Below are 14,073 nucleotides of genomic sequence, written 5' to 3'. Positions count from 1 at the left end.
TATTTCTGACAGTGGCTAGACTGTCCTATAAGCCTGTCTGTCAGGAGTGCTGTAGACCTGTTTTCCTCTCTTTCAGTCAGTTATGGGGACAGAGTGTTCTGCTTTCGGGCGTGTAGTTTTTCCTCTCTACAGGTCTTCAGCTGTTCCTGTGGGCCTGTGTCTTGAGTTCACCAGGCAGCTTTCTTGCAGCAGAAAATTTGGTCTTACCTGTGGTCCCGAGGCTCAGGTTTGCTCGTGGGGTGCTGCCCAGGGGCTCTCTGCAGCGGCAGCAACCAGGAAGACCTGTGCCGCCCCTTCCGGGAGCTTCAGTGCACCAGGGTTCCAGATGGTCTTTGGCTTTTTCCTCTGGCGTCCGAGATGTGTGTGCAGGGAGCAGTCTCTTCTGGTTTCCCAGGATTGTCTGCCTCTCTGAAGGTTTAGCTCTCCCTCCCACGGGATTTGGGTGCAGAGAACTGTTTATCCGGTCTGTTTCTTCCAGGTTCCGGCGGTGTCTCAGGCAGGTGTCCTGCCGCTCCTGGGCCCTCCCCCACGGGAGCCCAGAGGCCTTATACAGTTTCCTCTTGGGCCAGGGATGTGGGCAGGGGTGAGCAGTGTTGGTGGTCTCTTCTGCTCTGCAGCCTCAGGAGTGCCCACCTGACCAGGCGGTTGGGTCTCTCTCTCACCGGGTCTGGGAGCAGAGAGCTGCTGCGGGCCGGGATCCGAGGATGTGGGACTTCCGGTAAACACAGAACGTGCCCAGTCCTAGAGAAATTCTGCTTCCGTGTGTCCCAAGCTCACCAGGCAGCTTTCTTGCAGCAGAAAATTTGGTCTTACCTGTGGTCCCGAGGCTCAGGTTCGCTCGTGGGGTGCTGCCCAGGGGCTCTCTGTTTTTTTTTTTTAATTGGTGATTTTTTTATCTTTATTAACTTGAGTATTTCTTATTTCCATTTTGATTGTTATTCCCCTTCCCGGTTTCCGGGCCAACATCCCCCTAACCCCTTCCCCTCCCCTTCTATATTGGTGTTCTCCTCCCCATCCTCCCTCCATTACCACTCTCCCACCAACAATCATGTTCACTGGGGGTTCAGTCTTGGCAGGACCAAGGACTTCCCCTTCCACTGGTGATCTTACTAGGATATTCATTGCTACCTATGAGGTTGGAGCCCAGGGTCAGTCCATGTATAGTCTTTGGGTTGTGGCTTAGTCCCTGGAAGCCGTGGTTGCTTGGCATTGTTGTTCATATGGGGTCTCGAGCCCCTTCAAGCTCTTCCAGTCCTTTCTCTGATTCCTTCAACGGGGGTCCTGTTCTCAGTTCAGTGGTTTGCTGCTAGCGTTCGCCTCTGTATTTGCTGTATTCCGGTTGTGTCTCTCAGGAGAGATCTACATCCGGTTCCTGTCAGCCTGCACTTCTTTGCTTCGTCCATCTTATCTAATTGGGTGACTGTATATGTATGGGCCACATGTGGGGCAGGCTCTGAATGGGTGTTCCTTCAGTCTCTGTTCTAAACTTTGCCTCCCTATTCCCTGCCAAGGGTATTCTTGTTTCCCTTTTAAAGAAGGAGTGAAGCATTCGCATTTTGGTCATCCTTGAGTTTCATGTGTTCTGTGCATCTAGGGTAATTCAAGCATTTGGGCTAATAGCCACTTATCAATGAGTGCATACCATGTATGTCTTTCTGTGATTGGGTTAGCTCACTCAGGATGATATTTTCCAGTTCCAACCATTTGCCTACAAATTTCATAAAGTCGTTGTTTTTGATAGCTGAGTAATATTCCATTGTGTAGATGTTCCACATTTTCTGTATCCATTCCTCTGTTGAAGGGCATCTGGGTTCTTTCCAGCTTCTGGCTATTATAAATAAGGCTGTTATGAACATAGTGGAGCACGTGTCTTTTTTATATGTTTGGGCATCTTTTGGGTATATGCCCAGAAGTGCACTGACTGCTCTTCCAGAGGTCCTGAGTTCAATTCCCAGCAATCACATGGTGGCTCACAACCATTTGTAATGGGATCTGATGCCCTCTTATGGTGTGTCTGAAGACAGCAATAGTGTGCTCATATACATATAATGAATCCTTTTAAAAAACAAATAAACAAACAATACTATTGATAACTCAAAGCCTGCCAATTTGATAATGTAGATGAAATGGGGCAGTTACCTGCATGACTCAATCTGGGTGCTTGATATGTAATGAAAACTCAAGTCAATTGGAATAACCTGCCTTGGTTTAGATGAGTTCACTGGTGAATTTTCTAAACATTTAAAGGAGGATATTATCAATTCTTAACAATATCTTCCAGAAGACAGAAAAGAAAGAAATATATTTTCATTTGTTGAGGGCAGCATTTCCCATCCAAAGCTGTCAAAATCTATGAGAAAAAATGGCAATCCAGTCAGAGAGCTGGTATTGCTTAGAGAGCTGTATGCAGCATAGTGATCTTACTGAAAGAACAGACTTCCCCAATACAATGGAGGACTGTTTGTATCATCCTTATTTATAGTTTTCAAAAATTGAAACTAAGCAATATGTCTTTCAGCAAGTTAATAGCTAGATAAGCGATATCCATATAAACCACGAAATTATTTTTCAGCGTTAAAGAGTAAACTATCAAGCAATAAAAACATACAGGAAATGCCAAGCCACATTACTAAGTGAAAGAGGCCAATATGAAAAGCATATTGCCTTATGAATCCAACCACATGACATTCTGGAAAAGGGAAAGTCACTGAAATAGTAGCAAGATCAGGGGTTTCTAGTGGGTGTTGTGTAGGGGGAATGAATAATCCAAGAACAGAGGAATTTTAGGGCGGTGAAACTATTCTGGTACAAGATGCTGATAATGGGGGAGGCTGTGTGTACGGTGGGGGACAGGCAGTCTAAGGATACGCTGTGCTACAGCTCAGTTTTAGTATGAACCTAAATACTGCTCTATAAACTCTATTGGTTACAAATAGAACCCATTCATTGTTTAGCATTTGAGGATATGTATAACAGTACAAATAAAAAATTACCATTAATTCCTTTTGATATTATTTTGTATTTTATCAGTCAGTTTTTCTTCTTTCTCATCTTTTTTCTTTCCCCCCTTTGTTTTGTTTTCTGTTTTATATAGACACATGCATATGCATAGCATTGGTTTCATACAATAAATGCTCTCTTTAATGCTCATACTATGTAATATATAGCCAGAGAGTCTAGTCATCATAAACATTTTTGGGCCCAGAATGACAGAGGATCTTTTCAACACATGTTTCTATGATTGTTAACACAGGACTATCCATCTATCAGTCATCTGTGTATGTGTGTATGTATGTATATATGTATGTATCTCTCTCTCTCTCTCTCTCTCTCTCTCTCTCTCTCTCTCTCTCTCTCTCTCTCTCCATCCATCTACCTTAGGATTCCAGAACTTCAAGATCTCATATTTTCATTGAGTAAAATGTTAGTGATGAAAAGAAATGATAAATTTTGGATTTTATGATGACATCTGAATCTAAGTTAAATATGCACAAAACATCATTTTTATTAAGATATCCATTTTAATTTCTACTTTTTCTGAGACTTAATTAATTTATTAATTTTTCTTTTATTGAAAATAAATTGCTTTTAATGCAGTATATTCTGATTACAGTTTTCCCTTTCCCTAGTCCTCCACCTCTCTTCCTCCCCTCTGGATCCACTCCCTTTCTATCTCTCCTTAGAAAACAAACAGGCTTCTAAGGCAGGACTATTTATGAAGGTTTAATGTTTATGAGAATCATACTCATGCTATTTTTAATTTTTTTTCAGAGCTGGGAACTGAACCCAGGGCCTTGCGCTTGCTAGGCAAGTGCTCTACCACTGAGCTAAATCCCCAATCCCTTATGCTATTTTTAAATGCCATACTTTACAAACTGTTGTACAGTTTGCTTTTTAGTTCTGTTTCTACATATCCACATCCAGTATGTGCTATGTGTCTGTGATACGTGTGGTACATAAACCTATGTGTGTTGATGCATTCCCATACCCTGTGTGGCAAGGCCAGAGGATTATCCTTGGTGTCACACTGTATCATTTTCTGTGTTATTGCCTTTAGTTAGGGTCCTTCCTGAACCTGGAGCTTGCTGTTTTGGCTAGAGTTGCTGGTAAGCAAACCCTGCCAATCAACCCGTTTCAGCTCCATGCAGCTAGGGTTACAGATGTATATGTGGATCTTTATGTAGGCGATGGTGATGGAACTCAGGTTCGCATGGTCGAACAGCAAATACTCGTAACTAATGAAGTCTTAATGTTTCTGGAAAGCAGAGTTAGGCTATATTAAAGTGTCATACTTTACAAACTGTCGTAGTTTGCTTTGAAATTCTCTGTTGATACATATGCATACCCAGTATGTGCTATGTATAAGCAACTTTGCAGTCCTTGACATCTATTTAAAATGTGTATTTAAACTTCTATTCTGTGACATTGTGAATCCGACAAGATAATTTAAAATAACTGTGTGATTTATGATTGGCTAATTTATTAAAAATTTTAGTGTGCTATGGATTGAACCCAGGACTGTATACTAGGCAAATATTCTGCTATTGAGCCACAGATACCACCCTGAAATATTTTATTTAATCGATCCCTTATTTTTTTAAGTTTCATTGAAATGTTTTGCTATAGCAATGTTGAAATGTAAATTTTTTAATAACCGACTTTATTCTCATTTGTGACTCAGTATGGATTACATTTCTGAATACAGTGTTGTAGAGTCAAAGGGCAGGCTAGTAAGAACTCTCGCTACTGTTTATTTCCTTCATCATTTGTGTTCCTATAAGCAATGTTTGAGAATGCTCACTTCCTGTATCATATCAGTTCTGGCTGGTATTATGATTGCTAAATTTTCTCAAGTAGTCGTGTTGGTTTTACTTGAATTTGTCATTATTTTTAATAGAAAGACTGAACATTTCGATATGCCTTTTGGATAGTCTTACTTTGTGGTTTGCCTGCTTGTGCCCTCTGCATTGGTTTTTGTGTTAACACACAAACATTAATAGTTTAGCTCCTACTTTTCCCACTTTGTAGCTTAAAAAGCCTAACAGTAGCTAAGGCAACAAAACATGCTAGGTGTTTGAACTCTAAAGAACAGGTTTTAGCAACTATGTATGATTAAAAAAATTCCTGTATAATTCATTCCAAATATCCATCCAGGTACAAAGTCTTTTTCTATGCTTGCTTTTCTGGATACATGGAACCTTTTGCAGAAGGCAAGGCAGCTGCATTCTACGTGAATGACATCCCATGACAGCATATGGACAGAACATACTTGACATAAAAAAGCTCTGAACATGTGTCCACCTGAGTATAGCTCATAATTATTTCTAACCAATTAGAATACTGATGAATTCTGCTCCCTGTATGGCTACTTCATTTTTAATTGCAAAATGAGCTGGGTGTGACAGAACATACCTTTAATCCCAGAACATGGGAGGCAGAAGCAGGTGGTTCTCTGTGAGGTCAAAATCATCCTGGTCTACATTGTGAGGCCATCTAAAAAACTGAATATTATTTTATAAATCACATTATAAATTAACATAGGTAAATCACTGGTTATTCTAAGCAATTATAAACAAGTATATGGACTTTTATTCTATAAGACAGTAGGTTTCATTATGATATTTTCTTACATACCATTATGTACTTTGACCATATTTATCCTTTAGCCATTTTTGTCTGTCTCTTATCCTTTTGGTCGCTTTTATTTTCTCTACAAATCCACCTCCCTTTTCATATCTATTTTAATGATTGCTTTAAAGGAAAATAATTAGTTGTGGAATGCTGATTTAAGTAAAACTTCACAAAAATATTAATATGCAAAATGGATGAATGTTAAGGATGAGGTATTTGGAAGGTCTGTGCATTAAAAATTTTTGCATAACCCTATTTTTTTCTGTACAAATAAATCTAGGTGCAAGCTTTTCATAAGAAACAATTTGAAAAATGATGGTTTAATGAAATGAGCACTGGGAATAGAATGAGAAGCATAACTGGCCACACATCCTTATATATGTTGCTTAACATTAAACCTTAACTTTATCAAGATATAACATGTATGTAAATATAAACCAGACAGAATATACTATACAAAATTGCTGTGACAATTGCTGCAGAGTATTCAAATCATGAAGCAAACAGTTCTTGGCCTTAAAAGCTTTTTAATTCACTTAATACCTATTCTAAGATGTGTATAAGATGTGATATGTAGCACACATGAATAAAAATGACCGCGTGAAAACACTGAAGAGAAGGAAAACCTGACAGAAATGCAAAATAATATTGTACATATTGAATTATCTTAAATATTATATTGGAGATACCTATAAGTCTGAAGTTTCTCAAAAGTTAGATGAACCTGTTCTTTCAATCTAGGTCCTGTCTCCCTTCAATTAAGAAGTCATGTTGATAATATGCGTCCCACCCCCTTTTCTAGAACTTCATCATTTTTTCAAGAGCCATGGTCAATACATCACATCCAGGAAACACTATAGTCAAGTCCAGGCGTAATACCACTCTTTGGAAAATGGAAGTTATCACAGTTCGGTGTTAACACTGACATGAAGTTCTAAGTATTACCATAAGGATTCAAATCAGCCTCTCAGGACTTACCAGGCAATGATAAGACCTGCCTACTGGAAGGATTATGGAACTAATAAAGGACTCTGTGTCCAGAACACTGGGATTCTAAACAGGAGAATCAGGATGAGTTCCAAAGTAGGAAAGTAACCCGGGATAAATGCAGGTTTCTGTAAGGGTTGTCATGCCTCAGGTACTCTGAGACTTTCAAGCTATAACATTAATTATTAGGATGGTTCAAACACAAAAAGGACTTTCTGCTGTAATACCTATGAACTGGTAGCCAAGCTGGGAAGATGAATAAATAGGGCATGGTTGCTAGAGGAAATTCCCGGAAAGAATCATTTTCCTATACCCTTCACACAAGGCTGTGTTTTCACAAAGAATTTTAAGTGCATCTTATTGGTATTTTTCCTCAACTCAGCAGCACAAGATACAAAATATTAGGTCAAAGTTTATTCCTTTATGTGTAGATCATAATTCTCAGATGGGAAACTTTTTGTTACTTAAAAAAAAAAACAAAAGGTACTTCCAAAATTTTTAGGTGACGTTATGACACTATATACTTACTGCTTTCTGCATGATCAAATGTAATCAGGGCAAGAACTTTCCAGAATGCTTTCTTGGCTTTCATATGGAGGATAGAGGGTGTGTTCAGATCGACAAGAGTTGTTACAAGAATGATTTCAGTTCCAAATTCTAGCAACTTGGATGAGAACTGTTGGTAGTTTGGCCTAGTGTAGTAGAATGAGAATAATGAGGAAAGATACTGGGGATGGATTTAGGTTGTAAAATCAATAGAACTTGGTGAAGAACTCATTATGTGTAGCGTGAAGAAAGTGCATTGGAGAGAAAAATGATATTAGGCTGAAGGAAGTGTCATTGATGAGTCCTAGACATACAGCGTATATATTATAGTATATAAAAATCTTAACAAAAAAGTGAACACAAGAAACAATTAGGTTTTGAGATAGAAAACACTATACCTAGTTTTTAGATATATTGAATTCTCAGTGCTTTGGAAACTTGAAGAGGAAACATTGAGTAGGAGGTCTGACATTCAAGGGAGAGGTCTGTGCTGTAGCCATATAAATTACATGAGTCATTTATGAGCTGCACTTCATAGAATTCTCTAATTTGTTTTTCACCTTTAATATGTCACTTGAAACCTCAATTCAACACATATAGGTTAAATCTCAGCTAGTAGTCAAATAGTCAGTGTTAAATACAAGGGCACTATAATTTATTTAACAATTTTTTTTAGTAGTGAACATTCGCATTGTATCTGTGAATTTTTCAAACTATTATGCATGCAATAATAAAATGGTTTATACACATATATTGATATCCTGGGTTTTTTTTCCTTTTGGTTGGGGATGGAACTCGGGGCCTCCCCCAGTGTAAGAAAATGCCCTACCACTGGGGTTATATAGTCCAGCCCCTTAAAAAATGTTTAAGACAGGACTTTGCTAAATTATTTAGGCTAGCCTTACTCTCATTCTATGCAAGATATAGGCAAATCTTGAACTTGTAATGTTCCAGGACCGGTCTTCCAGATAGCTGTAATTTCAGTCCTGCAACACCGGGTCCAGAGATGTTGATGCTCTTATATTCGATGGACGATCTCTGTGGAGTGAGTTGCAAGCATTTTTTAGTCCATAATTGAAAATAAATAAATAAATAAATACATACATACATACATACATACATACATACATACATACATACATACCTGACACCAAAATAGATCTTTGTTGCATACTTCAAAAAAAAATCAAACAAAATTACATTGTCTTGGGAGTAAGTGAGCTTGATAAGGCATTCTGTGAGAAAAGAGATTCAGGAGCCTGTATAGAGCATTAATGTTGCTTTCTTCTAAATGAACAGCCCTCTGTGAGCCTGGATTTTTCCTCCTGTGAACTGGCACCACACTGTGGAGCAACACACACAAAGAACCACTGTCTGAATATGGCTGAACACTGTAGTAATCTTGTAGTAACTTGGACATTTCACATCCATGAAATAAGAACTTGGGCTCTGAACCAGCTGTTTCTTCTTCTATTTTTTCTTTTCCTCTTCCAAGGAAAGGTGGAATAGATCTCTAGCCAGAAGCATGGCGATGGCTCTGCCAGCACAGCTGCTCCAGATCTCTGAGGTGAAATCAGGACTTGCATGCATTTTAATCTCAATACATGTTTCTTGGCAGTATGGCCAAGAGCATGAGGGCCAGAATGAAAGTTGTAAGACTTGAAATTTTGACTTCACTATTTACTGGCTGGGTAATTATGAACAAGTAGATATTTCGTCAGCCTTAATCACTTTTCTTGTATGTATGGTAAAATTTAGGTAAGAGTACATTCATATAAAGTTCTTAGAAATTCTGTGGCACATAATAAACACATAATAAAATAAATGTAATTTGTCATTCTTTAGCAGTTATTTATAGTTTCACCCAGGGTTGGAGAATATGTTTGAACCAAAACCCATCAACATACTACTTTATAGATTTAAATGTCAAATATTGCCATGACTTGTTAGTCAGACCACAAAAAGTATCTAGTATCATCAGACTTATTTTCCTATCATAAATAGTGATAAAAATCCAAGAAAGGCTATAATTCATAAAGGAGACATGATTCAAGCTTGACATGATTCAAGCTTGACATTCACCGAAATATTCTCCCTAGGAAAGATAGAGTGGGTAAAAATGATCGCTTGGGGCCTACTATAATGGCTAGAACTTACAGGTATGGTGCCATAGAGATTGGAACCATAGAGAAGTAACCCTAGAAGCCTGAATGTTGTCTTGATAACTTTTAAGACACACTAGGAAAGCTGAATATCATCTGGCTTTAGTTTATTTCTCACATGGTCATACAAGTATGACATTTGTTTGAAGAAGAAATTTACTTTTTGCATATATATAATGTTTTGTGTTTGGATTATGAAACCTTGTTTAAAAAAGCTGGTAACTTTTTCATCTTCTACATTCTCAAATATTTTTACATTGAAAATAGATTCTTCCATTTGACTATATTTTCCCCTCCCTCTACATCTCCCAGCTTCCCCTATCTCCCCCGTCCCACAGATATACTCCCTTAGCTCTCCTTTAAGAAAGAAACAGACTTCTCAGAGAGAGCAAATAACCGTAATAAAAATGATATAATAAGACATGGCAAAAACTCTCATATTGAAGCTGGATGTGGCAGTGGATTAGGAGGAAAAGTGTTCCAAGAGCAGACAAAAGAAATAGAGATACACCCACTCTCAGTGTTATCAGTTCTGCAAAAGCACCAAGCTAGTAGCTATAGCTTGTATGCAGAGGACTTGGTGCAGAGCCATGAAGGGCCCATGCTTGCTGCTTCGGTTTCTGTGAGCCCATAGGAGCCCTGCTCTGTTGATTTGGTGAGTCATACTCTCCCTTCTGACTTCTTTAGTTTTTCCTCCCTTTCTTCTGCTGGGTTTCTTTGAGGGGAAAGATGTGATACCAATTTCGACTCTCTCTCTCTCTCTCTCTCTCTCTCTCTCTCTCTCTCTCTCTCTCCCTCTTTCCCTCTCCCACTCTTTGCATAATGTCTGGCTGTGGGTCTCTGCATCTGCTCCCATCTGTTGTTGGGGAAAGCCTCTCTGATGATTACTGAACAAGGCACCAATCTATGAGTATAGCAGATTATCAGTAAGAATCTTTTTTTTTTAAATTCTGTTGTGTCTACGTCTCTGGGCTATCAGTCTCTGGTTCCTGGCCATTTAGGCAGTGTATGGTATGGGCTCCCTGCTTGGTATGGCCTGAAGTGAAACAAGACATTGGTTGGCTTCTCTACAAGTTCTGAAAGACCATTGTCCCAGGGCATCTTGTAATTATAACAGATTGTAGGGCTAAGGTTTGAGTCTGGGTTGGTGTCCATGTTTCTCCTACTTTGTCTGCAGAGTACCTTTCATTTTTTTTTTATTAACTTGAGTGTTTCTTATTTACATTTCGAGTGTTATTCCCTTTCCCGGTTTCTGGGCAAACATCCCCCTAATTCCTCCCCCTCCCCTTCTTTATGGGTGTTCCCCTCCCCATCCTCCCCCCATTGCCGCCCTCCCCCCAACAATCACGTTCACTGGGGGTTCAGTCTTAGCACGACCAAGGGCTTCCCCTTCCACTGGTGATCTTACTAGAATATTCATTGCTACCTATGAGGTCAGAGTCCAGGGTCAGTCCATGTATAGTCCTTAGGTAGTGGCTTAGTCCCTGAAAGCTCTGGTTGCTTGGCATTGTTGTTCATAAGGGGTCTCGAGCTCCTTCAAGCTCTTCGAGTTCTTTCTCTGATTCCTTCAACGGGGGTCCTGTTCTCAGTTCAGTGGTTTGCTGCTGACATTCGCTGTATTCTGGCTGTGTCTCTCAGGAGCGATCTACATCCGGCTCCTGTAGGCCTGCACTTCTTTGCTTCATCCATCTTGTCTAATTGGCTGTATATGTATGGGCCACATGTGGGGCAGGCTCTGAATGGGTGTTCCTTCTGTGTCTGTTTTAATCTTTGCCTCTCTATTCCCTGCCAAGGGTATTCTTGTTCCCCTTTTAAAGAAGGAGTGAAGGATTCACATTTTGATCATCCGTCTTGAGTTTCATTTGTTCTAGGCATCTAGGGTAATTCAAGCATTTGGGCTAATAGCCACTTATCAGTAAGTGCATACCATGTGTGTTTTTCTGTGATTGGGTTAGCTCACTCAGGATGATATTTTCCAGTTCCAACCATTTGCCTAAGAATTTCATAAAGTCATTGTTTTTGATAGCTGAGTAATATTCCATTGTGTAGATGTACCACATTTTCTGTATCCATTCCTCTGTTGAAAGGCATCTGGGTTCTTTCCAACTTCTGGCTATTATAAATAAGGCTGCTATGAACATAGTGGAGCACGTGTCTTTTTTATATGTTGGGGCATCTTTTGGGTATATGCCCAAGAGAGGTATAGCTGGATCCTCAGGCAGTTCAATGTCCAATTTTCTGAGGAACCTCCAGACTGATTTCCAGAATGGTTTTACCAGTCTGCAATCCCACCAACAATGGAGGAGTGTTCCTCTTTCTCCACATCCTTGCCAGCATCTGCTGTCACCTGAGTTTTTGATCTTAGCCATTCTCACTGGTGTGAGGTGAAATCTCAGGGTTGTTTTGATTTGCATTTCCCTTATGACTAAAGATGTTGAACATTTCTTTAGGTGTTTCTCAGCCATTCGGCATTCCTCAGCTGTGAATTCTTTGTTTAGCTCTGAACCCCATTTTTAATAGGGTTATTTGTCTCCCTGCAGTCTAACTTCTTGAGTTCTTTGTATATTTTGGATATAAGGCCTCTATCTGTTGTAGGATTGGTAAAGATCTTTTCCCAATCTGTTGGTTGCCATTTTGTCCTAACCACAGTGTCTTTTGCCTTACAGAAGCTTTGCAGTTTTATGAGATCCCATTTGTCGATTCTTGATCTTAGAGCATAAGCCATTGGTGTTTTGTTCAGGAAATTTTTTCCAGTGCCCATGTGTTCCAGATGCTTCCCTAGTTTTTCTTCTATTAGTTTGAGTGTATGTGGTTTGATGTGGAGGTCCTTTATCCACTTGGACTTAAGCTTTGTACAGGGTGATAAGAATAGATCAATCTGCATTCTTCTACATTCTGACCTCCAGTTGAACCAGCACCATTTGCTGAAAATGCTATCTTTTTTCCATTTGATGGTTTTGGCTCCTTTGTCAAAAATCAAGTGCCCATAGGTGTGTGTGTTCCAGAGTACCTTTCCTTGAGAAAGGGCCTAGTACATAAGAGGTCAAGGCTTCATACAGTCACAGACTTGACCTCTCTATGTTCAATGAGCTAAGTGGATATTGCCCTCAACGATGGGGCCTGCTGTTGGTTTTCTGAATGTAGCCTTCTGTCCTAGTACCAGCTATGTCATTTAGAGATCTAAACAGGACTCTGTCAGCCAATCACTCAACCAAATGCAACCCAGTCCTACCACCGGAAGCCTTGGCTAGCTAGTGATTTTTAAATGTAGGGACTAGTCATACTAAATGTGAGTTCTTTTTGACTGTTTTCCCCCTTGGTGGGTGTTTGAAGGTTCATTTACCATATATTGATATTCCTGCTCTTTTATGATTCCATAGAATTCCATGGTGTGAATACATCATATTTAAAAAATATTTTATCTACACTTCAAGAATTTCATAATACACAGAATTTATTTAGACCCTATCTACCACTAATCCCTCAACTTTAAGTTACCTGTCACCTAACATCTACCTTGAAACAACATTCCTCCTTTTTTTTAGTTTAGAACTCATCAAAATCAGCTAGTATTCTTCACCTACATGCACACGGGTTTAGGGCCATTTGATGGAGAGTTGGAAACCTAGAAGAGGGTCATGGTCCTGAAAAAAAAAAAGAACAGAATTTCTCTTTTCCAGAGCTACCAACCACCAAGATAAGCCACCTTTTTGATTTTTGATCTATACTGTTTCCCTAAGTGGATATATGTATATGTATATATATATATATATATATATATATATATATATATATATACACACACATATATATATATACATATATAATCTCCACTTATTACAGCTAAGCAACTTTTACAATAACAAGGAACAAGCATTCTACCTTTGTTTTTCACCAAGATGGTTTAAGATATTTTGTTTCTTTTGAGATCCCATAGGGATTTTAGGACCTATTTTTGTATTTCCATAAAAAACATCTTTGTGCTTTTTAGGGAGTACATAAACTCTGCAAATGACTTCATATAATATGAATTCTTTCTCATGTTTGCATAACATGTATCAGGCTCTTCCTTGGGTTCTTGACACAACTCATAAACATTTTTATGACCATTTGTCATATATGGTCATTCTCTTTCACCTCTGATAAGAGATCTTTAAAGATGTGTAGAATATCCAGAGTGATGTAATTAATTACTTGTATATGAATGAGACAGCTCATAGCTGTTCCATGAGATAACATTGAAAAGGAGTAAGTTTGACAGAGGAAGTAGCCATGGGAGTGGGGTACCTTCTGCTCCAGTCTTTCTTCTGTAGGGAAGGGAGGGTGACTTTAGAAGACTGAATCCATTGCCCACAACAAATAATTTAATCAATCATGCTTACATAGTATAATTCTAATTAAAATGTTTTAGTGATAAGATTTGGAGAGCTTCTAATTTGTTCAGTTCTGAGTATTGCTATACATATTACTCCACGGGGACATTACAGTTTGAACTTGAGACTTCTGGAACTAGTCCTAAGCATCTCTTGCGTTGACTATTCATTTCTGCCCTTTAGGAAACCTTTTTTTTTTTTACAAATTAAAAATATTTAAAATACTCTTCTGAATTCTTTGACCTGCTTTAACAAGTTATTGAAATTGAGAAAGAGTCCTAAAACCTCTGATTTGTTACAAAGTCAGAGAGAAGTGTAGGTTATCTGGGCACACACTATGTGCAGTTGATTTTTGAAGAGGGAAAAGTAACCTA

At 38.9% G+C, this 14,073-nt stretch overlaps 1 pseudogene; it reads right to left on the bottom strand.

Annotated features, from left to right (window-relative positions):
* Positions 1-8,435: 8,435 nt before the first annotated feature.
* On the bottom strand, positions 8,436-8,691 carry Rps27-ps5 (ribosomal protein S27, pseudogene 5; annotated as a pseudogene).
* Positions 8,692-14,073: the final 5,382 nt, after the last annotated feature.

This window comes from Rattus norvegicus, chromosome X (assembly GCF_036323735.1).
Source record: "Rattus norvegicus strain BN/NHsdMcwi chromosome X, GRCr8, whole genome shotgun sequence".
NCBI lineage: Eukaryota > Metazoa > Chordata > Mammalia > Rodentia > Muridae > Rattus > Rattus norvegicus.
The sequence above is the reverse complement of the archived record's forward strand: the minus strand, read 5'-3'. Positions and strand labels throughout refer to the sequence as shown.